Source organism: Bubalus kerabau, chromosome 8 (assembly GCF_029407905.1).
Source record: "Bubalus kerabau isolate K-KA32 ecotype Philippines breed swamp buffalo chromosome 8, PCC_UOA_SB_1v2, whole genome shotgun sequence".
Classification (NCBI taxonomy): domain Eukaryota; kingdom Metazoa; phylum Chordata; class Mammalia; order Artiodactyla; family Bovidae; genus Bubalus; species Bubalus kerabau.
This window is the reverse complement of record NC_073631.1, coordinates 122238947-122261275: the sequence shown is the minus strand read 5'-3', so window position 1 is coordinate 122261275 and position 22329 is coordinate 122238947. Positions and strand designations below refer to the sequence as shown.

Genomic DNA, 22329 nt, shown 5'->3' with positions numbered 1-22329 from the left:
GGTGTGGGGAGGCGAGTGAGGACGGGGAGATGGAAGGGCCTGGCATGTGTGTCTCGGTCGCCGATGGCTGCGTCACGTCAGCTCCTTGAAGCCACACGAGAGTCAGAGCCCCCGGTTCTCCTCCACCCACTTTGGCTCTGGGGGGCTCCTTGCCGGCGTCACACGAGAGATATGGGTGAGGGTGAGGGGCCAGGGTGGTGCCCACAGGAAGGCCAGGCTGCTCTGAGCATATGGAGTGAGTGGGTCCTCCAGGGCTGAGCCGAGAGGGCGAGGTGCCAGTCCCCAAGGACACTCACGGCCAAGGACCCGGAACAGGCCACCCCAGCTCCGCGGCCCCCAAGGCCAGAACGGGGGTGCAGGCTATGCCCACGCAGGTGACTCCCCAGGAGCAGCTCAGCACTGCAGACGGGCGGGGACCCTGACGGCTGTGCTCCCACACACACAGACACACACACGTGCACACACAAATACACATCTACGCGTGCACTTGCGCACACATGTCATTTCTGCCGACGCCGAGGAGGACCTGGGCTCCAGCTGGGTGGGTGAGTGGTGTTCAGAGCTGGGCGGGGTGGCCCACGCCTCCTCCATCAAGTGCTTTCTCGTGAGGGATCTCAGGGTACCCCCTCGGGGTCTCTGCCAGTCACCCCAGCCCATGGGCTCCACCTTAGGTTGTGGTCTTTGTCCCTCATCTTGTGGACAGCTGGGGTCTCAGATAGGTTTGGATTGAACCAAAAAAAAACTTAGCTAACCTGAGACTTGACCCCAGAATCCTCAGAGCCTCTGCATGTCACTGTGCTTCACTCGCAGCTTCACCCATGGGGGTCCCTACACACAGCCCCCTTGGTCCAGGAGCTGCTGCGAGGGTAGGGCCCCCCGCCCAGGACGGCGCGCCTTCCAAGCCCACGCTCCCCTTGGCGGTTCTAGCTCCTGGTGGATTTCCTGGGAGTCTCTGTTGTCAGTGTCCTGGGCTGATGGTTCCTGGAGTGGCTGAAAGTCAGGGGGGCCAAGAGGAAGTGTGGGTCATCGTTCAGGCCACAGGCGGGGCCAGCAGAGCCCAGAACCAACAAGAAGAAGGCTGTACGTCCCTGAATCCTGGGCCCCCGCCCCATCCCTTCTCCCGTCCTGACCCCTCCTCGGCCCGTCTGGGGCCACCGCAGGAGGAGGACTCGTGTCCCGAGGGCCTCGAGGCCCATCTGGGTGCCCCTGTCCTTACCAGGCTCCAGCCCTGACCCACCCCAGCGCCCACGGGCGTCCACGTCCCCACGGGCCCGCCGCCCCGCCCCTGGCATCACCAGGTGTGTCTCCCGACCTGCGGGGACGGCTCTTGGCAGAGACTCTCATGAGCATACTCACTCGTCAGGACAAAGGCAACACAAAAGGCCTCGGACGCGCATTTGGAAGTGGGAGCTGTGGCGTTTCCCGGGCTGGGTGACGTGTTCCCACGGGACGTGGGTTCCATGTCTCACCCCCAACCGCCTGATCCCATGACAGCCAACGCTGGCGCTCCTGAGGCGTCAGCATGCTGATGTTCTGAGGAAGACGTTAGTTAGAACACTGTACGCGGTAGCACTCAGTCAGTTCAGTTCAGTCATGTCCAACTCTTTGTGACCCCATGGACTGAATTCTTAATTTTTCCAGCGTTATGTGTCCCTTGTGAAATGACAGGGGCAACCGAGCTCACCTAAGACCAGCCACCACCTGCTGGTCAAGAATGAAGCACGGGAGGGGCACCCGAGAGCAGACTACACAGCCTTCAGTTCAGGTCAGCCGCTCAGGCGTGGCCGACTCTTTGTGACCCCATGAACCGCAGCACGCCAGGCCTCCCTGTCCATCACCAACTCCCGGAGTTCACCCAAACCCATGTCCATCAAGTCAGTGATGCCATCCAGCCATCTCATCCTCTGTCGTCCCCTTTTCCTCCTGACCTCAATCTTTCCCAGCATCAGTCTTTTCAAATGAGTCAGCTCTTCACATCAGGTGGCCAAAGTATTGGAGTTTCAGCTTCAACATCAGTCCTTCCAATGAACACCCAGGACTGATCTCCTTTAGGATGGACTGGTTGGATCTCCTTGAAGTCCAAGGGACTCTCAAGAGTCTTCAACACCACAGTTCAAAAGCATCAATTCTTCGGTGCTCAGCTTTCTTTATAGTCCAACCCTCACATCCATACATGACCACTGGAAAAACCATAGCCTTGACTAGACAGACCTTTGCTGGTAAAGTAATGACTCTGCTTTTTAATATGCTGTCTAGGTTGGTCATAATCACTCATGGAATCTTCTCGCTAAGACACAGGCACCACACTGGTAGCCAGGGGTGACGATGCATCTTCGCAGTGATGAGTGCAGGGCACCTCCTTCACGGGGACAGAGCCCCCGTGGCCTGGGGGACTCGCCCTGTCCATCCTGGTCTGCATCTCACTGAGCGAGTCCTGTCTCAGGGATCAGAGGCAGCTGGGTCAGGCCCCGAGTCGGTCGTGACAGGGCCGCAGGGAGCAGGGCTGGCGGGTGGCAGAATCCAGTGAGTGGTCACTGAGGACTCAGGGCAGGCTCAGGAACACTGGCCAAGGTGCCCACCTTGGTCGTGTAAAATCCTGGACCTACCGCGAACAGGTGGCTCCTGGCACTTCAGGGGGTCAGGCGTTGCTGGTCTCTTCCTTGAAGGTGTCTCCCTGGGGAGTCAAGGAACTGCTACTGACCAAGAATATAGATGCCAGCAATTTCTTTTATACAGAATCTTCAAAAGCAAACCTAGGGAAGTAGATGAAGGCGCCTTCAGATAAATATCTCGCTGAGTAAACCAGACTCTTCTCATAGGCTGTTGGGTAAACAACCAGCCAGGAGAGCTGGACACACAAGAGGGGCCCCCTTGGGCGGGCCGTGCGGGGTGTCACCTGAGCTCCGTCCAGCAGCTTTGTCTGGAGCCTAGCTAAAGGACATCTGTGCGTGCGTGCTCTGTCACTCAGGCGTGTCCAACTCTCTGCGGCCCCATGGACTGTAGCCCGCCCACCAGACTCCTCTGTCCATGGGATTCTCCAGGCAAGAAGACTGGAGTGGGCTGCCCTGCCCTCCTCCAGGGAATCTTCCCGACCCAGGGATCAAACCCACATCTCTTGCGTCTCCTGCACTGGCAGGCAGGCTCTTTACCGCTGCCCCACCTGGGAAGCCTGATGATGTCCAGTTGGGTTTATTAAAGGTGTGAATGACCCGGGCCAGGAAGGCAGTAGGAACAAAGAAGGTGAGTGGGAGTCGGTCTCACGCTGGAACCTGAGGTGGGGACCCCCTCTCTCCAGCGAGCCGGGAGCACCTCCCTTCCCGCTGTGCAGCCAAAACTGCCCCCACACGCTGCAGATGCCACGGCCCTGGACGGAGGTGCGTGAATCACACACGCGATCACATGTGCACACACGACCCACAGCTTGGCCTGTGCTGGCTTGAGAGGACCCAGCCTGCCCAGGGAAGTCCAGCACTGGGATCCAGATGAAAGGACTCGGGGACCCAGGGGTCACGCCGGGCCGTGTTCGGACCCCAGGCCCTGCCCGCGACGTGGCCTCACCAGGGTGTCCGTCCCAGGGCACCCGCCTTTCACTGGACGGAGGCAAACGGGACGCGCTCGGTGCCGCCACTGCTGAGTGTGCCCAAGACACCTGGGCGTTCTTCTCGCCCGAGACAAATGCTGAAGAAAGTGTCAGCGCACAGCTCGGACTCAACAGCGGGCAGAGCAGCGTAGAGTACCTCGGGTCTGCCTGCTGGGGACCGTGGTCGGACCGCCTCACTGCTCCTGAAGCAGGCTTCGCCTTGAGATCCATCTCGCCAGCTGCTGAGATGCCACAGATCCATCTCTGCCATCTCATCATGCTGTTGGAAATGGGAGCCCCTTCCTGCCCTGCTCTCAGAAATGGGCCTCCTCCCTGCCCCCAGGATAAGTTCAGCCGCAGGGCAGGGCTTGGTTCCCCTAGAGGGGTCAGCAGCCGTCTCCTCTTTGCTGGGAACCTGACTTCCCAGCGGCTTGGGCATGTCTGCTGGAGGCTCAGGCTCTGGGCCTGACTGGGCCTGACGTGGGCTCCTCCCAGGGCTGGACTCCGTGCTCATCGCCAGGCCTCCTCCTCATGTGTTTGTGTGTCTTCTGCCCAGTCTATCTTCCCCTCCTCTCGGGCCCCCTAGACCGCACACCTCCCAGGCTCCATGACCCACCTCTCATGGAGGAAGTGACCTTCCCAACTGCCGTGCGTGTGTGTGCGTGTGTGTGTGTGTGCGTGTGTGTGCGTGTGTGTGCATGTGCGTGTGTGTGTTAGTCGCTCAGTCATGTCCGACTTTTTTCGACTCCATGGACCATAGTCCGCCAGGCTCCTCTCTGTCCATGGGATTCTCCAGGCCAGAATACTGCAGTAGGTGGCCATTCCCTCCTCCAGGGGATCTTCCCCACCCAGGGATCAAACTTGGGTCTTCCACACTGCAGGCAGATTCTTTACCATCTGAGCCATCAGGGAAGCCCCAAAGAAATGAGCGTGCTGTCCCATGATGGACCCCAAAGGTCTCCTCATGGTTTGGCCAGCGGCTAGAAAGGGACTGGAGGAGGATACTGAGGCCCCGTGCGGCTGTGGAGTCAAGAAACTGAAGGAAGCCTCCTGAGGGCGTGGCCGTGCAGGCAGGGACACCCCACCACCTTCGTGCCCCTGAGACCGCTGGGAGGAAGCGAATCTTCCTGGGCCGAGTGCAGAGGCCCGACGTTGCTGCCCAGCTCATCTCCTTACACTAGTGTCTCTCTCAAACTAGAAACTGGAAACGTCTCGCCTCTTACATGTCATTTCTATAACAGGTCTACTGGGTGCCTAAATCTGTTTCTTCTCTTCCTCACTGTCCCTTTTGCCACTGCCTTAATTCAGGTGCTCATAATCTGGCATCAGAATTTTTGGGAAAAGTAAGTTTTGATGAGCACATAACCATGTCTTCACATTTGAAAGGCCAGACAGGGAGAGACGGGGGTTACGTTTGTTCCGAACGTTCCAGAAAGCACGGCTAGAACTGATGGCTGGGGAGGTCGAGGGGAGGGCTCCTCACCCAGCCTCCTTTCGCCAGGGGTTCAGCCTGGACTCCCCGCTGGAGAGGTCACCTGGAGCCCTGGCCCGTGGCCTCGCCTCCTGGTGAGCGGGCCCCACTGGGCATCTTTCTGTTCATTTCACGTGGTTATCTCTCCTGGGTTTTCGTGGCCCCTGCTTGAACGCTTAACTCCCAGGAGGCCCCCACCTAATCAGGGGCCCGCCTGTGTTCTGCCACCTGAGACCTCTGGAGCCCGAGCAGTCAGGGGGCATCTGAGCAGAGGAGGTGCTGCTTAGCTCTGGGAGCAGGTTGTGAACCCCTAAGCTCTGTATCCTTGCAGCTGCCCTGCCGTGGATGAGACCCCCGAAGAGGCAGAGGCTGGACGCTGGGAGAAAGACAGCCTCTCTGGAGGGTCCAGGCCTCCTGCCCCCATGTCTCCTAGACCTAGGAAATCCAGCTGTCGAGTCTGTGCGAGGGTTTTCACACACAGCACACTTGCCTTCCACGCCTCACATGTGCTTTCAGTTCCTTGAAGAAGGGAGGAGCCAAAACAATAGTCAGAGGTCAAAACTATCGCCGTCATCTTATGGGAAATAAAATTCAGCAGCTCCGTCCAGACCTGAGGGGTTAGGAGCTTCTGTGCAGAACCTGTGCTTTTGTACAGATGTGTGCCCACTTCTCCCACGCAGAGCCCCGGGTCGCGTCGGGCAGCCCCACAAACAGGCCTGGCTCTGTCCGCAGCGGGACTCTGCCCTGGGCAGCGTCTCCCTGAGGCCCGTGGCCTCCCTCCGCCGGAGGACGGGGGGCTGCAGGGACCCTCCCAGGCTCACTCAGCACCGGCCCCGGGCAGCCTCTCTTCCCCCCGGAGGCAGTGCCCACTCTGCTCAGGACCCTGTGCGAGAGCCAGACTCGGCAGAGAAAGTTAACGGAAGAACGTTTCCAGCTCTTCGTGATAATTTCTATTGAGCCCCACTTGATTTGTTATTAAACTGTGCCTATGACCCATAGTATGTCTGAGACAAAGGATAAACGTATTATGTACCTCTGGGTGATTACATCGCACTCGTTGGTTTATGAACCTCTCAGTCCCATGGAGAGAATTCCCCATCACAAGGCACCTTCGCGGCTAACGTGAAGCGTCAAGTGGGACATGGCTATAGGGCTTGCTCAGGCAGGGCGCTCACTTCTGGCCATGCTGCCGAGGTCTCGCGGGCGAGGCCCCCCGAGGACTGAAGCAGAAACAGCGACTGTCTGGGCCCCGCCGGGAGCGCCTTCCAGGGCTCAAGGGCCGGCCCTGATGAGCTGTCCTGATGACCCTCGTGGGCAGACGGAAGGGACACGGCGAGCGTGGACAGGCGCTCAGCACCTAGACGGCGTTCTCAACGGGAAGGGCAGGGAGTCCCGCAGGATGCAGAAAGGAGGCGTGAGGGAAGGGAAGCCACGGCGATGACAGAGCACGGCGCCGCGGAGGAAGGCCTGGCTCTCGGGGACGAGCGCGCGTGGACGACCGCGGTCCCCCGCCCAGCCGCAGAGCCCCAGGACCGGTCACCCGGCTTTCCCCTCGGCGTCTACAGTGTGAACGTCTGAGCGCCCGGGACTGTGAAACCCCCGCGGTTTTGGCGCTGTTTGCTGAAACTGGATAACCACGGGGATTTTCCTTGGAGGATGAAAACCGGAAGCAGCAGATCGCTCAGGGCCCTCTGGTCCTGAAGTTGCGTGACTAGCGCTGGGTCGCATGATGTCGGAAGGAAGACCCCTGCGGCCTTCACCGACACGGGGCGGGGGGTTGGGGGGAGGCCTGGGCGCCTCGGGGATTCTGTTCAACCAGGCTGTTAACCATCATCGCTGCCACCGCAGGAGGCCCAGCAGGGCGGGTCAGACGTGCTCCCGCCGTGACCTGCCTTGGGCCTGCAGCCCAGCCCGGATCTGGGCAGACCCGAGTTCCTGCTCAAGGTCCTGCCTCCAGACCCCGAGGAGCCCCACCCTCCCTCTGACGGCCCTTGGGAGAAGCTGCAGGCCAGGGGTGCAGGGAGCAGGGAGCGGAACTGGGGGCCTGCTCTCAGGCGCGCGGGGCCTCCCGCCTCCGTCGCGGACACCCCTTCCTCTCTGCACTCCTGCTGCTGAGCTGCGTCACCTTAAATCACAGCGTCAGCGTTTGTCTGCACTCAGGACCGCCATGTGCCTCAGTGGAAATGATGGCGGTGCCCACAGGCGGAGAAAACGCTAACAAAGGGCAGCAAGAGTCCCCAGCACGGACTTCCACCCTGCTCCAAGGCCAGTGCTCTGTTGTGACCCTTCCAACACGCCCTCTGGGCCACCCTCCTCAACTCCGTTTCCAGAGGCACCAAGAACTGGAGCTCCTCACTCAGGCCAGAGCCAGGAAGGGGCAGCAGTTGGGTGGGAGTCTTTTCTCTAAACCACCTCACTGGGTTGCCTGTGTGTGGGTGTGCTAAGTCACCTCAGTCCTGTCTGACTTTCTTCAACCCCATAGAGGTAACCCTCCAGGCTCCTCTGTCCATAGGGTTCTCCAGGCGAGAATACTGGAATGGGTTGCCATTGCCTTCTTCAAAGGATCTTCCTGACCCAGGGATCAAACCTGGGTCTTCCACATTGCAGGCAGATTCTTTACCGGCTGAGTTACCAGGGCAGCCCAAAGAAAGGAGATCAGGCTCCGAAAGTGGGAAGAAGATCCGCAGTTTCCTACCAGGCATCTCCATGATTGTCTTTGTCTGTTTGACTTTAGGGTTGTCTTCCCAACCCAGGGCTTGAACCTGGGTCTCTTAAGTCTCCTGCATTGGCAGGTGGATTCTTTACCCCTAGCACCACCTGGGAAGTCTGGGTGGCCCCTGGGCCCCCCAGTAATGTGAGCAGAGCGGGAGTTTCTCAGCAGGCGCCTTAATCCCAAGCAGGAAGTCTGATTGGAAAGTAACCGCAGCTATTTAGCTGGACACCAGGTGAGAACTTCAGAGGAACCTGCCCCGTCGTGATGCTGCGTAGGAAACAGTGGCTCCACTCGGCAGTACCGATATTACAGAGTTTAGGAGGCGATGCGTGTCATATGGGAGGCCACGTGTGCACATGCATGTCAGAGGGGTGTACACGTGTGACATGGCTGGTGCATGTTCTACATGGTGTGTGACCTGGTGAGGAGGTACGTGTGCCTGTAGGTGAGTGACGTGTGCACATTATGTGAGAGGGTTGTACACATGTGACATGGCTGATGCATGTTGTAGGTGGTGTGTGACCTGGTGAGGAGGTATGTGTGCCTGTAGCTTGGATGGTGGGAGGAGAGGGTCCCATGACCTGGGCATGAGCTGGCACAGGTCACAGCAAGAAGGGAAGGGGTCAGATGGAGGGGTGGACCCTGAGGGCTGAGGGCAGTGCCCCTGCAGACACGGGACGTGGCCGACCTGTGCTGGCTCAGGCAGGGACCACAGTAGGAGGTCAGAGCCCACCGTGGTCTGCAGGAAGGGACACACCTGACCGCAAGGGGACGGAGGATGAGAAAGCCTCAAGCCTCACCCTCAGGAGGACGTTGAGGACAGAGAGGCCGTTGTCATGGAAACCAGGACACCCACCAGAAGAGAAGGAACCGCATCTGCTCTGACCACACTGAGCCCACAGGGGCCTCACCCCGGAAGCCCCACGCCCCAGCACACCACATTTGGGCACTGCCCATGTAAATGGCCTTTTAAAAAGTATTCTTAACGGTCGAAAGTAATCTTTCTTTAAAGGTTTATTTTATTTTTAAAAATACTCAAGAAGCCATTTGGCAATAAGGACAGTGAACTAGACAGCCATCAGGGTAAATAATAGCATCTTCGGGGAATGAGAAATCCAAAATGTGTAGAAAACATAAAACCAGATTCCGAGTTTTGTTTGAGCACATCCCCAGGTAATTCTGAACGAGAATTTCAAATGTGACGGAGAAAGGTCGAAGGAAGTGTGTAATTTCCTAAAGGGTTGGAATCGAAAGATCTCAGGGGATCGTATGTATGTGCGTACATGGGGTGGTGTCTCGGTCCACCACAGCGCCCTGTGTGCGGAGCACGCTGGTTGCATGCTGCTTGACTGTGTCCCCGACTCCCTAAGTGCGAACGTGCATGGTGCTGCATCCACAGAGAAGACCCCACTGTTCTTTATTCACTCGGCTACTTGGCAGCTACTGGTGAATTCGTTCAGAATCCTGAAGGGCCATTACTGGATTTCTCAGAGTGACAGCTAACCCTGAGTTCTCTGGGACTGCTCCATGCGGTGTCAGATGACACGCCGCTGGCTGCTTCCAGGAGCTCTGTGCCCATTAGATCGCAACACTTCTACACGTTTGCGACATAAAACCAGAAAAGACCACTTTATACTGAGTGCTCTTCTGCGGACTCCAGGTACTAAGCCTGCTGTCAGGCTGTGATGGTTTTACAGTTAACATGATCACACAAAAGCAGCATCTCCATACACCCGGCCGTGTTTTCCTAAAAAAGTGTATGTGGACAGTAGGAAGCTGAAATGCATAATTATGAAGTAAACACTGACGTGAGTTATTGTTCTTCTAATTCCCAAGCAATTTCAGGAAAAAAATAAACTATTTGCAAACAACTGTAGTGGGCGTGCATATGTAATGTTCGTGTGACATGTATGGCAAAGCGTGTGGACGCGCTTCCAGCCTCGAAGGAGAGAGAAGCCAGAGTCTTCACAGCACTTCTGAACCTAATGGCCTGATGCACACATTCTCAACAAAGTCAGGTGCTCGGTCGATGGTAATGAGTCTTTCTTGCCAGTATTCGCCACACTTCACAGAATTTCAGGTCAGTTTTGTGAAGAATAAAATCTAGTATGAACATACAGTATATTTACTATACTGGATGTCAGTTATCAAATATGTATTTTACAGCATTGTTTTGTAAATAATAAAGATCTTTACAAAGAGGTAAATTGAAAATAATATATCTTCTAGGCTAGCATCTAGAGAATAAAAACCAGATCAACCTGTAGCGAGACTGCTGTTTGTAAACCTCTGTCCCTAGGAAGTTTTCAGAATGCTACTTTTAATGGACAGACTAATAATAACAATAGTCAGGCTTCAAAACTTTTCCTGTCCTTACAGGAACTGTGATTTCAACGTTTGAAAAAGTCTAAAATTCCTACATATTTGTTAATCAACCCTTCAAGCACAGACTCTAGCTGAAATTCATTTTTTGGTTTTAATATGATGCTTTTGTGTGATCATGTTAAGCCATTGGAGGGAATTGAAACTCTGTTTCATAACAGAGTTCCTATTTTTGGATTTCAAAAATTCTAGATCAATCTGTGTGTGTGTGTGCCCATGTGCATGCAGTCATATCTGACTCTTGGCAACTCCGTGGACTGTAGCTCGCCAGGCCCCTCTGTCCATGGAATTCTCCAGGCAAGAGCACTGCAGTTGCTTTCCATTTTCTCCTCCAGGGGATCTTCCCGACCCAGGGATCAAACCCTGGTCTCCTGCTTGGCAGGCAGGTTCTTTACCACTGAGCCCCCAGGGAAGCTCTAGATCAATCTGAACATGAGCCAAATGAGAACTAATAATAAAAGCTGAATTATGTTGGTAATTTTTTAAAAACCAAAAGACTTTCTTTAAGTAAAGAATTTACATTTTTCTTGAAATAAAGTAAAATATCTGAACCAACAATTTTATTATTTTTCCATTCCTCTCAGTTTTAAAGGTTTTGCAGCAACGTGTTAAAGTTGCTAAAGAATCGCCCCTGTTTGTAAATCTGATAGTCCTTCTCTGGTGTGCAAGGGAGACTTGTGAGAACTGTACTCAGACATGCAAGAGACTTGTCCTCTGTCTCCACCAGGAAGGACTTGACAATAGTGTCTAAAGCTCTTCCAAATGTTGCCCTTGAAAATACTGCCATTTACAACTAATGCCGTTCAATTTTGAGTCATCTATACTGACCTGTACAAGCATCCTTTTTAGAAAATTATCTGTGCCAGTTACTGTTTCACTAGGAGGCTGACCAGTTAAAGCATCCTACTTCCCAAAGTTCATTCGCTGATATAAAATGTTACGTTATTTAACATTACATATGTATGAAAATACAACATATACATAGCTACAATAGTCAAAAGGATCAAATTTCATTTTTATAATTTAAAGTCATCTGTATGGATTTACAAATCAAAAGCATTTTAAATATAATTCATGTGCCATTATTCTATATTTTTAACAAAACTGAGTCAGATTTTGTGAAATCAGGCAAGTATTTCAGAGGGTGTTTTTGCCATTTTCTATCTTATCATAATATTGAAATTTTCTGAAATAGGTATTGTTTTGCTTTAAAATAATGTTTCCCATGATTGTCTTTCTCTATATTGTTTTAAAATACATTTTCTTTGATAATTTAGTTCATTGGAACTTTATTCTAATCAGTTAAGTATGCGATCTATAACAGTTTGGTGTTCCCTAAATTGAAAATGAGATTTTTAACACAGAACATTAGGTTTTACACATAACAAATGTGAACTTCACTTTAAAAGAAGTCTTAGCAAAATCAACATGTCATTTTAAACTATTTATATTGTTCAGATACTTTGTAGAATTTCACATATGCTATTCTTTTTATTCATCAACCAGACAATCCTAACTTTTATATGAATAATACACTCATCATATATAAATAACGTCAGTCAACATGCCTCTCAGAAACACTCTGCATCATGTTTAAAGCCTTTCTCTGAAAATGTCATTGAAATCGTAAATTGGAATTTATTATTAAATGAAGTCTAAGCTCTCAGGACAAAAACCAAAATCCTAACATTCTCCAAGTTATAAGCTGAACCTGGTCTTACATTATTGTCAAAACACTTTCCTACTAAAGTATTTTCAAGAATTAAAAGATAGATACATTTTCCCTTGCCCTGGATATAAGAAAGGATTTTAAAATAAAGGGAAATAGAATGAAAATCTGGTGGATTAATTTATCAGTTTCTGAAAAGGATCAGAACCTAAAATACAAATACCTTCTTTAATGAATTCCCTAGGCAATCCGTTTATCTTTAAGCTCTGAGAGGGAGTGTTGGAGTCCGGGTGGTGTCCTGGGGTGGGGTTGGGGGTGTCGGAGAGGAAGGGGTAGGGGAACTTGGCAAGTCAGGACCCCACAAAGAACATACCATGTGGTGTGGGGTGAGAGAAGACTTTTCTGCTTATGAAAACCGCATTCAGAGTTTAAGGCCCCTCTAACTCTACACTAAAGTGACCCCGAGCAAACCTACTGTGCCTCCACGGCGCCTCCCACCCTTTCTGAAAGCACTAGAAAGACGCGTCTTTCAATTCAGACGAAACCCGGAACGTGCGGCTTTGATGTCGGAACTGAAACCCTTTGGGACAATGGGAGAACTAGAAGAATAAAATGGATGTATCGAGCACTGTTTACTTAATTAACATGTCCTGTGGTGTCTGTGGAAAGCAGGACAGTATCTGGCTCTGAGCTGCACGTCCCCTCTGGGGTCGCCGACCCTCTGACCCCCACCCCAGGGGCTCTAGATCACGCGGCCGCGGTCCTGCTCGCGCAGCCGTAGGGCCGGGAGGCGCATGGGGGCCGCGCCACCTTGGTGACCGAGGCAAGGGACCGGGCCACTCCCCAGCCCGCCCGAGGGGGTCCTCACACCTGGTGGTGGCTCCCGGCCATCGAGTGGAGCGCGAGGAAAGCCAGAGGGATGTACCGCGGCGCCGGCGGGGAGGTGCAGCTGAGCCCCTCGCGCGTCGCTGGGGGCCCGGGCAGGGTCCCCTCCGTGCGCTTCCCGGCCACGCGAGCCCCGCCGCCCCGCGCGCCGACCGCAGGTGCGCGCGGCGGACCCCGCGCGGGCCGGGAGGCAGGCGCGGCTACCGCGGCCGCGGGGCCTCCGCCCTCCCCGCCGCACCGCGCTGGGTCTAGGTGAAGACCACCGCCCGCGCTCAGCCCGCCAAGCCCCAGGCCCCCGTGACCAAGGCAGGCGGCCGAACAGCCGGGGCCGGGCGCCTCGGTGCCCCTACGGCCCAGTGCGGGGCCCGGGCTCATCCCCCCTGCTTGGCCGGTGCCTGCCGCCGCGTGCCCAGATCCCAGAGTCCCCAGCACCTCCGAAAAGGCCGGCCCCCCTGTTCCGGAGAGAACTTCCCAGTCCCCCGCCCCCAGGGCTCGAGATCCCCCCACCCGGGCCAAGGAGGCCCGCGAGCCCACTCCTCCGCACACAAACGAGCGCGCACACAGACATGCGCGCGCGCGCACGGGCGGTTGCTATGGAGAGGCCGGTTCCCAGCCAGGCTGAGGGCCGCAGGTCCCCTCCCGCAGGCCTCCCCGGCTCTCGGGGGCCCTCCCGCCTCCTCCCTTTCACCTCCTCTTTCCAGGAGGTACCTGGGCCCCGCGGAGGGCGGCCGGGAGGGGGTCTGCACCCTGTACCCCCGCGCGGGGACGCGGGGTTCGGGGTGGCCCCCTCCTGTCCTGCCGGCTGTGTGGGGCTGGGGTGCGCAGCTGGAGAGGAGCCTGGTTCCCCTTTGCCCCCCACCCCAGAACCGAGTTTCCGCTCGCGCTTCTGGCAGCCGGGCATAGCGGCCCGCAGACCTCCAGCCCCCACGAGCTCGGGCCCTCCCGGGCCTAGCTAGCCCGGGCTCGCTGAAGCACTCCACTCGCGGCCCCTCAAGTGTTAGTCGCTCAGTCCTGTCCGACGCTCTGCGACCCCATGGACTGTAGCCCACCAGGCTCCTCTGTTCACAAAACTCTCCAGGCGCGAATACTGGAGCGGGTTGCTATTCCGGTTCTCCAGGGGATCTTCCCGACCCAGGGGTCGAACCCGGATCTCCTGCACTGCGGGCAGATTTTTCACCGACTAAGCCATCAGGGAAGCACCAAACACAGGTAGTTCTCTGCTTAGGTCAGAGGAAGGAGTCCTTGGGACACTTTAGTCGGAGACGAGCCCTTCGCAGGCCCTCGTGCCCTGAGCACCGGGCGGAGGGTTTAGGCATTTCTGTGGCCCTAAGGAGGCCTCGGCGCGCGGCTGGTCTTGGGGCAGCGAGCCAGGGGTCTGGGGTGGGCTGGGGGGGCTGGCCAGCGAGGAGCGTAGTGGCTTCGGCCGGGCCGCCGGGAGCGGGCAGGAGGGGCGTCGGTGAGGAGGGGCCGCCCTGCTGGCGCGGGCCGCCGTCTCCAGCTGTCCTGAGCGCGGGAACAATGGGGAGGCGGCGGGAGAGGGGGCCGAGGAGGAGGGCGCCGGGGTCTCCAGAAAAGGAGGCACGAAAGAGCCCTTCGCAGACTGTCATCGCCTGTGACAGGGTCTCCCCCTCCTCCCTGCCTTTCTTCCCCCTGTGCCTGCAGCTGTGGGCCCGAGAGCGCATTGTACACACAGATGTTGGGTTTCTTCTCTCGCTCCCGGCTGCTCGGCGGGGGCGCCGCGCACCGGGCGGCCCCGACCTGTGGCTGCGACCACGCGTCCACGGCGCAGGGGCGGAGTATGTGGGAGAGAGGTCTGGGGAGCCCTGGAGAGGCCGCTCGCGGGCCCCAACGGGTCTGGCCGCCCCCCGGCCCCTGTTTGACCTGGGGCGCCGACGGTCTGGCTGACTCGCGCCCTGAGCCGTGCGACCGCTCTGCCCTTCCCGCAGGCCGGTGGGCCAGGCCGAGCCTGCGACCTGGGCGGCTCGACGCCTTCGTCTCCCCGTCATCTCAGTCCGACGTCTTGGACAGACGGCCCCGCGACCAGCCTGGACCAAACGATGGCAAAAGTTCTCGGTAGTTCCTGCGTCCGCCCAAGCGAAGGCGGGAGTCGACGGTGGGGGCGGGGGCGGTATTTACGCGCCGATTGGCAGGTGGTCCTGAGCCTGCTTCTATTCGGAAAGGGAGTGGAAGGCCCCCAGGGCAAAAGTGTTCAAACTACCTCGGAAGAAAGATTTGTCCTGAGATTTTCTCCTGCCAAGAGTTTGGACGCCCGCCCCCTCCCCTCCCCCCACCCCCCAATAGCTGAGGTCACAGTAGAGACGCGCAGGTTGACATTTCTTGCCGAGTGCCCTCTCCCCCGGGTGCCACCCTGAACTTGCCCAGTCTGAAGTGCAACTCGGCCGATGAAAGGGAGAAAGGCTGAAAAGAAAGAAAAGGCGAGGGGCCGGGCTGCCGCGCTGTACAAATGACTGACAAAGCCGATGTCCATTCATAGTCTCGGGCGGGAGAGGGTGCGCGGAGAGCCGCGGCCCCTTAGCCAATTGCTGTCAGCAACATGTGGGGGGTGGGGGGGACATCGCTATAGCAACCGGTGGCTGGGCCGCGAGCCGCGCCGCCGCCGGCCGGGTGCGCGCCGGGCCGGATATAAAGCGGGGCGCGGCGGCCGCGCTGGATGGAGCTGCGCGCGCGGCCGGGGGCCCTGCGGGGACCGTCCCGCGCCCAACCGGGCGCCCGCCCTCGCCGGACCCTGACCCGAGCGCCTTGCCCCGGGCCCGGGCCCTGGCGGAGCCCACAGAGCCCGGCTGAGCGACAGAGCGGAGCGGCGGGCTCCCGCGGGCTCCGAGCTGGTACCGCCGCCGCCGCGGCCGGGGGAGCTGCGGCGCGCGGCACCTTTGTCTCCGCCGGCTGCCCGAGAAGTTTGTGGTCAGGAGCAGGATGGCCCCGCTTGTCTGTGGCTCCGGCGCCGGGAAAAGGCTGGCAGTGGTGATGGCGCCGCCGCTGTCCGCGGCCGCCGCACCCCGAGGCTGTTTGGCCGGGCACACGTCCCCTTTCTCCTCCGGCTTGGGCACCCGCGCCCGCCCCGCTGCAGGTAACCAGGGACGCCGGGCCGGGGCGTGGGCACTGGTGGGGCCATCGGAGAAAGGACAGGGGCTGGGTCGGGGGCGGGAGGGAGCGGACGAGTCCCACTGAAGGAGGCACCTGCCAGGCATGTAGGTGGCGCGGAGAGGAACCCGAGCCGGGGAAGGATGGAGGCTGCACGCGGCGGGGGAGGAGGGGGTCGGGGGGCGACCCGAGCTTTGGAGAGAGCCCAGTCCAGGGGCTAGCTCTGACTCGCAGCAGGCGGCCTGCCAAAGGCTCTGTTTGGCTTAGGAGGTCTGCGTCTGAGGTCATCCTCCTAGTGGGTCAGGGGTGGACATCCCCTGGTGACCCGGCTGGTGGCAGCTCGTCCTGAGCGCGAAGACTGAGAGGTGGTGGCCGCCGTCCCGCCGCACGGCACCGGCGGAGACCCCCGGGCCAGGCTGTGGCCACTGCCTCTTGGACTCTCCCTTCGCAAGGCCAGCCCCTCCGGGCAGTTCCGACCCGCAGCAGAGCGGGGGGCGCGGGGCGCAGACAGGCCGGGTGGTGGGAAAAGGTGAAGGACATGATGAGCAGCCAGGGTGGAAGGAACCAGCGTGGGGACATTTTCCTCCCAGCCCATTTTGGGGGCGCTCTTCGCCCTCCTCATTGGGGCCGGAGCGTGCCTCTGAGCCGTCCAGAGCCGGAGAGGAGAGCGCGGGGGCCAGGGGGGGCGGCCTGAGAGAGGGCAGGGGCTCCTGGACCTCCCGGCCCGGTGGAGAAACGCCTCTGCGCGGCCGCCTCCCCTCCCCCGAAAGGAACCTGCGCCTTCTCGGCCCCCTCCCCGGCGGGGCGGGCGCGCGCTTGCCAGAGAAACTTCTGACGCGGAGCTGTTTGAATGAGGAACTTGATTTCCTTCCTTCAGCACTCCCTGCGTGGTTCTGAGCTGAGACTTGCTTCGGGTTTTCCAGCAGCCTTGCTCGGGGCCGTCGGGCAGACCCCGATCTAGGGGTGGGAACCTCAGCCGAAGAGGCCTTTTAGAGCCGGACATGGACTCCCGCCCTTTGGCGCTATCGGTGCTCGGAGGCTGCTCCGCGTTGGACGGCTGTGGCTGTCGTCTCCGTCACCTCTGCCCATCCACCCCCCAAACACACAGCCGGAGGGTGAGGGGCCGGGAGCCGCCGCCGCTTGGGCCGCAGTGCTCACCGCGCTCCGGCCGGCTGCCCAGCGTCACGGGCCGGCCCTGGCCCCGCGCGCTCCCGCCCTGCGGCCCGGTGGCTGAGCGAAGTGCGCAGACAGCGGCCCCAGGCCTGCACCGGGGAGCCTCCCCGCCTGGGGTCAAGCGCGCTGCAAGGCAAACCCACCTTCTCTGAATTTAACTCGAACCGAAGTGTGAGAAGGTGGAAGCCTGTGTGCAGGAAGCATCGGAACCCCCGTCTCTTTATCACCCCCTCGCACCCCACGAGCCCCATGCTTGGCTCTCTCGAGAGGGGTGGCGAGGCGAGACGGGGGGACTGCCGGGCTCCTCCCTCCCCGGGCCCTGGGGTGGGCATCGATCCGTGCTCCGCGGCCCGCGCGCTTTGTGGCAGGGGAGGTTATGCTCCCCCCCCCGCCCCCCATTGTCCCCGGGAAACGAGCTGAGGCCGCCTGGGAACCCCTCGGTGCCGTGAATACCGGCGGCGCCCAGGAACCCTGAACCCTTTGTGTCCGGCGCTGCGGTCTGATCTTTCTGACCTCGGTGCGGATCGCGTAAATAGGAAGGGGGGAGGGACTGGGAAGGAGGAGGGAGAAAGACCGGGCCTGTCGAAAGGGGAGGGGCCGAAAACGGCCGTGCGCCCCCGGGAACCCCGCTCCGAACGGCGCCGCAGCCGGGGCCTCACTCGCGCGATTCCAGGCGATTCCAGGCGGCGGCTTCTCAGACTCCGCGAAGGAGACGAAGCGGAAAGTTCAGAGCTGAGAAGGGCTGGGTCCTTGCCGAGGGAAAGCTCCTTGGAAAGCAGGGGCGAGCCAGTGGACCGCTGACCCTGGGGGCGCGCCCGGGTCCAGGCAGGCCGCCGACAGACGGTGCGCGCCGGCCGCGCTCCGAGTCGATTGGCGGAGCCCGAGTTCGGGTGCAGTAAACCTGCCGCGGAGTCTGAGAGATGGCCCGGCCGAGGCGCGCCCGCCCCTTCGCGGAGCGCCGCCGTCCATGCGCCTCCTCCCCGGACCCCACTCCGCCCCCCCCCCCAAGACAATTTGGTGCTTATGAAGCTCTGCTAAAAATTAGTTCACAGGGGAGTGTTTTTCCCACTTTAAACATAAATGTCGTAAATCTTCCCTGACACCTGAAAACAGAGTGTCTCCCCAAAACTGATCTTCCAGGAGTGCTTAAAGATGCAAATAGAGAGTTCATCACCTTTTATGTATTTATTTTTATGCCCATGCCTGGAAAACACCTCACAAATAGCCTATTTTAAAACAGCGTATCCCCATTTTATTTCCATTAAAGTTTATATTTAACAATAATTGTTTCTTGGAGATTGTTTTCTTTTGCCCTTATAGGCCTTTTTTTTTTTTTTTTTTTTTTTGGCTACTTGAATGGCAGATTTGCAAGTACAATTTCATCTGCACAGACGAACAATAGCCTTCAGCTGCACAAAGGATTTCTCCCACCCTGAATTCAGACCGCAATGCCTCTTGCTCTGATAATAGCTTCTGAAAAGATTTTGTAATGCAGAGAATTAATACATGATTATTTCCGCCTGACTTCTCTCATTTATTAGAATTCTGTGGCAGGGTCCAAATTAAAAATAGTTCAGTTAACAGCTTTTAAAAATACTTTTAAAATATTTTAAGACACCTCCCCCACTATATGTTTAAGTTTGGTCATTCCCATGGCCTGAAAAATGTTAAAATTTTTTGATCAGCTTTAAGGTGATAGTTACTGTATCTTAGCAAATATATTTTAGTAAATTTAGCATGAAATTCCCAAGTACTTCTAAGATGATTCATCTGGGAAACCAAAGACAGACTTGTTTTAGCAGCTCATTAGTAGTCCCTAAAATTAATTTTTAAATTTTACAGAGAAAAGTATCTTTACCATTATAGTAACATCCACAGTATAAGAAAACATCCACCGTATAAGAACTTTAGTATCAATGAAATTGCTACATGACAGTGCCCATATAAGTTTTTGGGTGCAAGTGTGTTTTAAAACTGAAGTCAATGACTTAGGTAATGAATTACTCTTGCTAACTGGTTACATAGCACAGTCTTAGAAAAATATTAAATTTTTCTGTCAACAAATATTTTTACCATAAAGTTTTATATTTGTGTGGCTGCCTCAATTCTCAGTCAAGCTTGGGTATAGAGTGTTCTTTTTTCTCCTCTCTTCTTTTATTTTAAGATTACCACATGGACTGCTAAAAAAAACGTTCTGAAGATATTTTGCCAGAAATGGCTCAGAAGATAACAGAAAGGAAGCCCCATGCACCTCCACTTGTAAGCACAGATCAAAATAGTCTAACTAGGTCAGGACAAAGTCTGTGGGTCCTAAGGGCAGTTCCACTGATTGCCTCTGTGGTCACACGTGTATTTCAAACCACAGCTTCTGAAATATTTTATATTATAAATTCAAGGAGCTGCAGGTGGAGATGGTTGAGTGGGAAAAATATGAACTACTGTACTTCAGTTACTCTCAAGATGCATCTCACCTGATATAAAGTTGACTTAACTCTTCCTGAACTATTTTTAAAAAGCACACTTTTCCCACTTCTGAAACTCAGTCATGGGTGCCAGTTGTATATGTGCCCCCTACGTCCTAGGGTACACGACACCCTCCCTGCTCCCTGTGTGCCCAGGCTGCTGGGACTGCTTCCTCCAACCCCCCTCCTTCCTGCTCCAAACTTTCCGGAGGGAAGCGAGCTGCCACTATACAGAAGGAGGCGGTCCGCTTTTAAAAGACGCCTGACTGTAAATGTCAAAGTCATAAATATTTAAGCATTATTTTCTTTCAATTTCAAGTCAAGACTGACAAGATGCCTCTAATTAGTGGAGGGCTCTCTGCAGGGCTCAGCCCCAGGTTGCGATGGCAGGAAAGCACCTGTGTGGCAGGCGCTCCGCAGGGGGACCCGGGGCCCCAGTTACACCGGAAGGACGGAGGGTCAGACTCGCCTTTAAGCGAAAGCACGCGTGTCCTTCTCTCACCTCTCCTGGTTAGCAGGGATCCTGAGATTTTTTTTAACTCTACAAAAAAGAAAGGAGATAAAAATAATCCTAAATTATTTCAACACAATCACTGTAACAAGGAGGGAGTTTATGCTCTTTAATTTTAAAAAAATGAAAATAAATTTTTGTTTCTTCCAAGATTCCTAAGACCGGACTTGCAGTCGACAGTCCCCGCCTCCGCACCCTCCCGGCGGCACTCTGTAGCCTCGGAGTCACTGAGGGGCTCGCCAGGAGCGGGACTTGTCAGGGTCCTGCTGAGGTGCCCCGGCGCCAGCGGGAGGCAGGCCGCCCAGCCGGCCGCTAAGCTCCTGCGGCCTCACACCACAGTGGTCAGAACCGGGTCTCCGGCCTCTCCGAGCCCCGCATCCCTGCAGCCGCGTCAGATCCTTCCTCTCCCCACCTGCTCCAGCCGCCCCGCCCGCCATCCTCAGCCTCGCCACACCTCTCCCAGTCCGCCCAGCCTGCCGACCCCGGCCATCCCTTCCCTGGGGGGCAGCTCCGGCCCGGGGAAGCGGGGAGCCGGGCAGGAGCGTAGAAGAGGGGGCTCCGTGGGCGTGGGTCCAGTCCTATACCCTCCGGAGGCACCTGGAACCCCGCGGGGACTGGGCAGCGGGCCCGGGAGGAGGGGCCCGCAGTCCCGCTCCTGGACGCTCTTCTTTGACCTCTGAGCCAATTCTAAACGCGGCGCCAGGGGCAGCAGGCAGGCTCCTTTCCGCTCCCCAGGCCAAGTACACTGCTGGTCACGGCATCCGTTGGGTTCTGGCATCAAGGACGCTGAGGCCGCCTGGCCTCCCCTGGAAGAGCCTCCGGGGTGGGGGTGCGCGCCCCGCCGGGACCTCTCCTGCCGCCCCAGGCCTGGGCCGGGGTAACATGTAGGCCGCGGCCGGCCTCCTCCGGGGGCTCCTGCGCGCTCACGCTCCCGGCCTCCCGCCTGGAACCGAAGGGCCAGCGGGCGGCGTTTGTGCCCCTCACGTCCGGCGTTTGTGCCCCTCACGTCCGGCCGCCAGGCGTGCACCGCCCGGGAGGAGCCCCGTGCAGGCCTCTGTCCCCAGCGCGCTGCGACCGCCCGTCGGTGCGCACTGAGCTGTGGGCCACCCACCGAGGCGCCGCGCGTCCCCTCGGAGCCAGGCTGGTCACCGCGCGCGTGTGCGCGCCCTGTCGCGGGCCGAGAAGCTTCTGGAAGCCTCCGTTCTGGGGCGCGGTCAGTCACGTGGGCGCGGGGTCTTCCCGAGGCCCGGGCGGGACCCCCTAGGTGGGGCGCGGGGACCGCCTGTCGTCTGTGCCTGGGCGGGGTGGGGATGCCGTGATGGCCGGGAACGCCGAGGCGGGGGCAGCGGGACGCCCCTCCGCCAGCCGCGCCCCCTTTGTTGCTGTCCCGGCTGGTCTGCGAAGACTCGGAGCGGGTGTGGAGGACCTGGGCCTCTCCGGGAGCAGGGGGGCGGCGGCCGAGCGGGAACCCGCGCTGCCGAGCCCCGCCGGCCTCTCGGAGGAGCGTCCCAGGCCGGAGCGCGTGGAGAGGGGCGTGCCTCCCAGTTAACCGGCCGCGGCCCGACGGGCGCCAACCACGGGCACCGCGTGCGGGCGAGGAACTGGGAGCAGGGTGGGAGGCGCAGGGGTGTCGAGCGCCCTCCGGGCCAGCCCGGGGGTCCGGCACCGCGGATGGGACTCCCCCCAACCCGGGTCTGTTTCTGGGCGCGGGGCGGGGGGAGCGGGGTAGGGAGCCAGCGGCCTCGGGGGTGACTGTTCTGGAAGCAGCAGGGTGGGCCGGGGGAGGAGCGAGGGGAGGGGCGGGAGGGGCGGGGAGGGTCTCCCCCCCCTGCGCTCGGTCCACCCGGAGGGCCCGGCTGGCCGGCAGCCCCGGCCGGGGGCCCCACGCTGGCTCCCCGCGCCGCCCCGCGCCCGGGTCCCTCCCCCGACCCCTCCCTCCGCGCCTCCCCCACCCCCACCCCCCGCGTACCCGCGCCTCCGTCCCTCCGTCCTCCTCGGATCCGAGCATCCAGGCAAGAAAATCCGGCGTCTTTTCTCATTTCGCCCGCGTTTCCATTAACCCAGTCCTGGCATCAACTAATCCGCCGCACGGAAGGCAAAGGAGGCTAATTAATGACCAGCTTTTCCAGTCAAGACCGGCGATAATTGCTTTGGTGGCCTTTATGATTACAAGATAAAAACGGCCCGGCCTGACATAAGAGGCCCTGTGTACATTGGGAGCCGGAGGAAGTGAGGAGCTGGAGGCCGAACGCGGCGCAGAAAATCACTAATAGAAGGGAGATAATGAATAGGCCGGCCAGGCATTCATGGGGAAAAATCCATTTTGTTACCACGCGAAATTAGGTGGTGGAAAGGAGTTTGCTAATTGTGCTCATCCCGTA

The 22329-nt window shown here is 57.9% G+C and overlaps 1 protein-coding gene across 2 annotated transcripts in view; it reads left to right on the top strand.

Annotated features, from left to right (window-relative positions):
* The window catches only part of PTPRN2 (protein tyrosine phosphatase receptor type N2), a 611715-nt gene that overhangs the window by 476612 nt on the left and 112774 nt on the right, over window positions 1-22329 (top strand). The gene's annotated exons all lie outside the window — the stretch shown is intronic.